Raw genomic sequence first — 6,603 nt, 5'->3', positions numbered from 1 at the left:
GAAATGGTTAAACATTTTTCACATTCACATGATATAAATGCCTTTTTCATTCTTTCTAACTATCATCAGCAAACGTTAAACTAACAGTTCAATTTGTTAAATAATGCAAAATAAGGTTATGGTTGTTTTTCAATGTCATTGTTTGCAAATACATGTATTTGGTAATCATATAGTATTGCTTATACATATCTCATCTCTATCATTATCCCCACGTTTTTCGGAGAAAAAGTGGAGATATTGTGGTGATGTGCGTCTGTCCGTCCGTCTGTCCGTCCGTCTGTCCGTCCGTCCTGGCCACCTGCTCCTCCTACACTATAAGCACTAGAACCTTGAACCTTGAAACTTACATAAATGGTAGCTATGAGCATATGTGCGACAGTGATAGTGACGAAATTTTGAAAAGACCCCTGGGTCAAAAGTTATGGCGGTTGGGTCGGGGCCGGGTCAGAGATTTTCACTCATTTTTTTATGTTATTTTACATTAACTTCTTCATTTCTGCACCGGTTTACTTCAAATTGATACTGAGCCTCACTTATGACAATACGGTCAATCTCAAGTATGCATGGCCCTATTACAAACCCTGGGACGCCCCGGCCACATAGGCCACGCCCACCAAAAATTGCCTTTTACTATAATTTCTTCATTTCTACACCGATTCACTTCAAATTGATACTGAACCTCTCTTATGACAATACGGTCAATCTCAGCTATGCATGGCCCCATTACCAACCCTAGGGCATCCCGCCCACATAGGCCACGCCCACATAGGCCACGTCCACCCAAAATTTCCTTTTCCTATAAGTTCTTCATTTCAACACCGATTCACTTCAAATTGATACTGAACCTCTCTTATGACAATACAGTTAATAGCAACTATGCATGGCCCCATTACCAACCCTGGGGCGCCCCGCCCACATAGGCGACGCCCACCCAAAATTGCCTTTTACTATAATTTCTTCATTTCTACACAGATTCACTTCAAATTGATACTGAACCTCTTTTATGACAATACAGTCAATCTCAACTATGCATGGCCCCATTACCAACCCTGGGGCGCCCCGGCCACATAGGCCACGCCCACCCAAAATTGCCTTTACTATAATTTCTTCATTTCTACACCGATTTACTTCAAATTGATACTGAACATCTCTTATGACAATACGGTCAATCTCAACTATGTATGGCCCCATTACCAACCCTGGGGCGCCCCGCCCATAATAGGCCACACCCACCCAAAATTGTCTTTTTGAAAAGCGTGGAGATATTGTGGTTATCTCCGCGGTCCGTCCGTCTGTCCGTCCGTCCATCCTGGCCACTATCTCCTCATACAATATTAGCACTAGAAACTTGAACACAATTATTACCTTAATCAGATTACACATTTTATTTACACAAAGTGTTTGTATTACAACACATTTAAAACCGCTTATGGTACTCATTATGCTGAATATATGCATATGCTTTTAGAAACCGTCACCAACTGTTTCAATGTGTAATATTGTGAAAACATGTTTTTTGTCTGTTTTTTGCGGATTTTAGAAATTTGATTGTTATAAATTCATTAAAAGCAATATTATTGCACATAACATATTATTTATTAATTAACTTTGGTAAAAGAATATACAAATACGACATGTAGGCAGATATTGCTGATCTCTACGAGATATTGCTGATCTCTACGGTATTCATGATAGTTTCCCGATATCACATACATATATCTAGATATGAATTCTGGGATCTGTTTAGATCCTTTCTTGTAAAACGGTTTCAGCTCAATTACTCAGTTGAATGAAACAAAAAGAACTAATTTATTAAAAAGTGATCATTGAAAATGTGAAACTTTATATCATGGTTAATAAATTATTATGACTTTATAATGGTTTGATGGCTGGATTCAAGGTCTTTAAGTGTAATGAATAATACACAACTGGTTTTAGCCCAATAAATTGAGATTTATTTATGCTATTATAATGGCACTTTGCATTGCACATGGTGTTTGTTTTGCAATTCAAAATTACTGCAGTAAAAATATTGTTTCCACTCAATAGCTTAACACATGAAATTAAATTGTCTATCTTAATTGTCAATGCATTATTGGTTCAAAATATTATCTATTGTTTAACAAGTATAGCTTTACATATTCATTGAAGGTACCGGTTTGTAACTTAAAATGACTTTGTAGTTTGAAATTCAATTTAAAAAGAAATGTCAGCATACAAAAGGCAGCCATAAGCGTATAAGCACATTGTTCTTCAATAGGTTTATCATTAAAAAAATCAGTGTTTCTTTGTTCCTGTCATTGATAAAACAAAGAAATGAACTTCGTGAGGGTTGATACGCCTCAAATAGACTAAACATGATATCCCTTCCCAGTGAATTCCGTTCAGATTAATCGTCATGCAAGCTCAATAGAAGATATGTTATACCTATTGAAATGTTACTTAAATAGAAATAACTTTAATGTTACATATCATTTTGTTTAGTTCAAAATTACAAATTTATTCTATGTACGTATGCTAACCATGATATCTATTTTCTGCACTACTGTTAACTGGTATTGCAATAGGTTTTGAAAACAATGAATACATTTTGATAAAAAAAAAACATGAAAAACTAGAACACTTAAAGTTCTTGAGCATATATAAGTTGTTTTCCACCTGCCACTTTTTAGTAATGCATTATTTGCAGTAAAAACTGAATTGTTACATGTATTCTTGTAAAATTGCAAATTTTAAGGTAGCGCACCCATAATGATTTCCCGCGATTTCTTCGAAGATTGAAGAGCCAGTGTAAAGTTGCCGTGGCCGAGTGGTTAAGGCGATAGACTTGAAATCTTTTGGGATTTTCCTGCGCAGGTTCGAATCCTGCCGAAAACGCATACTTTTTGCGATGCGTTTTATTTCTTTTCTAACGTAATTTGATTTAATATAGAATATAAGCTATGTTTATTATCCCCATGTTTTTCGGAGAAAAAGTGGGGATATTGTGGTGATGTGCGTCTGTCCGTCCGTCTGCCCGTCCTGGCCACCTGCTCCTCCTACACTATTAGCACTAGAACCTTGAAACTTACATACATGGTAGATAGGAGCATATGTGCGACGGTGAGAGTGACGGAGTTTTGATCTGACTCCTGGGTCAAAAGTTATGGGGGTTGGGGCGGGGCCGGGTCAGAGATTTTCACTCATTTTTTTAATGTTATTTTACATCAACTTCTTCATTTCTGCACCGATTTACTTCAAATTGATACTGAGCCTCTCTTATGACAATACGGTCAATCTCAACTGTGCATGGCCCCATAACCAACCCTGGGGCGCCCCGGACACATAGGCCACGCCCACCCAAAATTGCCTTTTACTATGATTTCTTCATTTCTACACCGATTCACTTCAAATTGATACTGAACCTCTCTTTTGACAATACGGTCAATCTCAGCTATGCATGGCCCCATTACCAACCCTAGGGAACCCCGCCCACATAGGCCACGCCCACCCAAAATTGCCTTTTACTATAATTTCTTCATTTCTTCACCGATTTACTTCAAATTGACACTGAGCCTCTCTTATGACAATACGGTCAATCTCAACTGTGCATGGCCCCATTAACAACCCTGGGGCGCCCCGGCCACATAGGCCACGCCAACCCAAAATTGCCTTTTACTGTAATTTCTTCATTTCTACACCGATTCACTTCAGATTGATACTGAACCTCTCTTTTGACAATACGGTCAATCTCAGCTATGCATGGCCCCATTACCAACCCTGGGGCGCCCCGCCCACATAGGCCATGCCCACATAGGCCACGCCCACCTAAAATTGCTTTTTACTATAATTTTTTCATTTCTACACCGATTCACTTCAAATTGATACTGAACCTCTCTTATGACAATACAGTTAATCTCAACTATGCATGGCCCCATTACCAACCCTGGGGCGCACCGCCCACATAGGCCACGCCCACCCAAAATTGCCTTTTACTATAATTTCTTAATTTCTACAACGATTCACTTCAAATTTATACTGAACCTCTTTTATGAAAATACAGTCAATCTCAACTATGCATGGCCCCATTACCAACCCTGGGGCGCCCCGGCCAAATAGGCCACGCCCACCCAAAATTGCCTTTTACTATAATTTCTTCATTTCTACACCGTTTTACTTCAAATTGATACTGAACATCTCTTATAACAATACGGTCAATCTCAACTATGTATGGCCCCATTACCAACCCTGGGGCGCCCCGCCCACATAGGCCACGCCCACCCAAAATTGCCTTTTACTATGACTTCTTCATTTCTACACCGATTCACTTCAAATTGATACTGAACCTCTCTTATGACAAGACGGTTAATCTCAACTATGCATGGCCCATTAGTTTAGGTAGAAATTGGATTTTTGTTAAGGGGAGAGATCTTTAAACGAAAAATACAATAAAAGCGAGAAGCGTCTTCTCTGATTAGCATGTGCTATATATTGTACATATATAACCATTTGAAAAAAAAATGGTTTGTCATAAAATGTCATATAAATGAACTTTCATGTCATGAAATTACATTGTGCAGGTATCATAAATTAAATACTCATAACACAATTATGCACTTTAAATTATTATATTATTACATTATATTTTCTTTATGAGGTATTTTTTTGCAAAAAAGACACAGAATTTGTAATTATTATCATTAAAAAATGTGCATTTCAATTCATTACAGCGTGCAATCCAGGAGGGGGAAGTTCTAAATAACTCGTTGCAACCAACCGGGTTTCCTTCTCTGTGTGAAATGTTTAATATATGTAAAATATGTTAATGCAATCTTTAATTCTGTCATATAAACAAATATATAGTACTTTTTAATGTGGGGTTAGATTTTCTTTCAAAAATGTATATCCATTTATTACCTCCCCTGAATTTTGCAATTTGTATTCTATATTTAAACATTTACTCTTTTACATATAGGGTACAAAGTGTATATTTTCTGATTAGTATTCACTAATTATTTAAGAAAATGTATAATTTGCCATTGATTATGGTGACTTTAAAAATATGTGGTGCTTGCTAATCAAAGTAAAATGAATAAATAAATAAATATATATATATAATACATACATATAATTTATATATAAACAGTTAAAATAAATAAGTACGTTTATTTCTAAGTGTACATAATGTATGTTGGAAAAATATGAAATATAACACCATGCATTAAGAAAATACTAACACTATGTATCAAAGTAAAATGAATAAATAAATAAATATAAATGAGTAATGCATACATATAATTTATATATATAAAAAAATAAGTTTTTACTTAGTGTACACATATTAAAAATATATTTGTTATTTAAAAAATAACTGCCTTAATTACATCCTGGTAAAACTTGTATTTATCTACTTTATCTTTTCTTTCGTGATTAAGGAATAAATACAATAAACCATAATTAATCACTATCCTTGATAGAAACTCTTAAAAGATATAAGGGTTTCTTCACCTTGCACTTTTAAAGGAAATGACGTAGAAACATATGAATCAGTATCCCCTTTTTGATTTTAGTGATTCTATATATTATAAAGACTGTACCATACTTTTATATTTTAGTTACCTGAGTGTTCACTCATGAATGTTTCCTTATTTGACAACTTAAACAGCAGAAGTCACCTGCTACACCAGTAACGGCCAAGTTCGAGGTTTTTTTGTATCATTAATTACATTAAACAAATTGGATACAATTAATCATTATTATATGACGTTAACATGTGCAAGTATAGCTAGTTAACTTAGGCAGTTTTAGAATAAGTTTGAAAAAACGTTGAAACTTTTAATAATACATGATGTTTACATGTTTATGTATATTGCACTAGCTATGTAACTTTATATATTCTTAGTAACAAGTTAAAAATAAGTGAAACTTTAAGTAAAATATATATAATGTTAACAGGTTTATGTATATTGCACTAGCTAGGTAACTAAAATATTTTTGGAACATGTTGGCAAAGCTGGTGAAACTATAATAATATACCATATACTGTTAGCATGCCTATGTATATTGCACTAGCTAGGTGGCTTAACTGTTTTAGGAACATGCTGTATTTTATAATGTGATTTAAACAGGTTATTTTATAGGTATAGACGGGCATATGGAATCGAATATCTAACATAGAACGAAGTAACTTTAAGAACACGGTGAAGTTGTAGGTGTAAGTTGTATATTATAAACCGTGTCCGTTGCACTATGAAATCGGCGGTGCCAAATGTACATGCTCAGTATTAGTTTGAATGGCTGCTTTCTCATTTGTTTGTACTTTTATCTTGTTGTAACTGTATATGCATGCATATTGCCCTCACTGTCTGTAGTGTTATTGCTCTGTGTTTGTGTACCTATAACCATATCGACCTGTCTGTATACTTTCCTTTTCATGTGAATATTTACCGTTGTGCTATTTGTATATGCATTTATGTACTTCTTTGGATCTGTACTTTTATTGTTGTGTTGTTGTTTTGTGTTTTGCACATATATCTATATATGTACCTTAATTGTTCAAAAAACATAAATTCTATTATTCTAAACCAGTAGGAAAAAAAGAGCAAATTTCCAACGCAGGCAAAC

The 6,603-nt window shown here is 35.0% G+C and overlaps 1 non-coding gene across 1 annotated transcript; it reads left to right on the top strand.

Annotated features, from left to right (window-relative positions):
• The first annotated feature begins 2,795 nt into the window (after positions 1–2,795).
• On the top strand, positions 2,796–2,877 carry Trnas-uga (transfer RNA serine (anticodon UGA)). The gene has a single exon. It is a non-coding gene; the product is annotated as a tRNA-Ser (tRNA).
• The last annotated feature ends 3,726 nt before the right edge of the window (positions 2,878–6,603 follow it).

This window comes from Dreissena polymorpha, chromosome 13, assembly GCF_020536995.1.
Source record: "Dreissena polymorpha isolate Duluth1 chromosome 13, UMN_Dpol_1.0, whole genome shotgun sequence".
Classification (NCBI taxonomy): Eukaryota; Metazoa; Mollusca; class Bivalvia; order Myida; family Dreissenidae; genus Dreissena; species Dreissena polymorpha.
The sequence above is the reverse complement of the archived record's forward strand: the minus strand, read 5'-3'. Positions and strand labels throughout refer to the sequence as shown.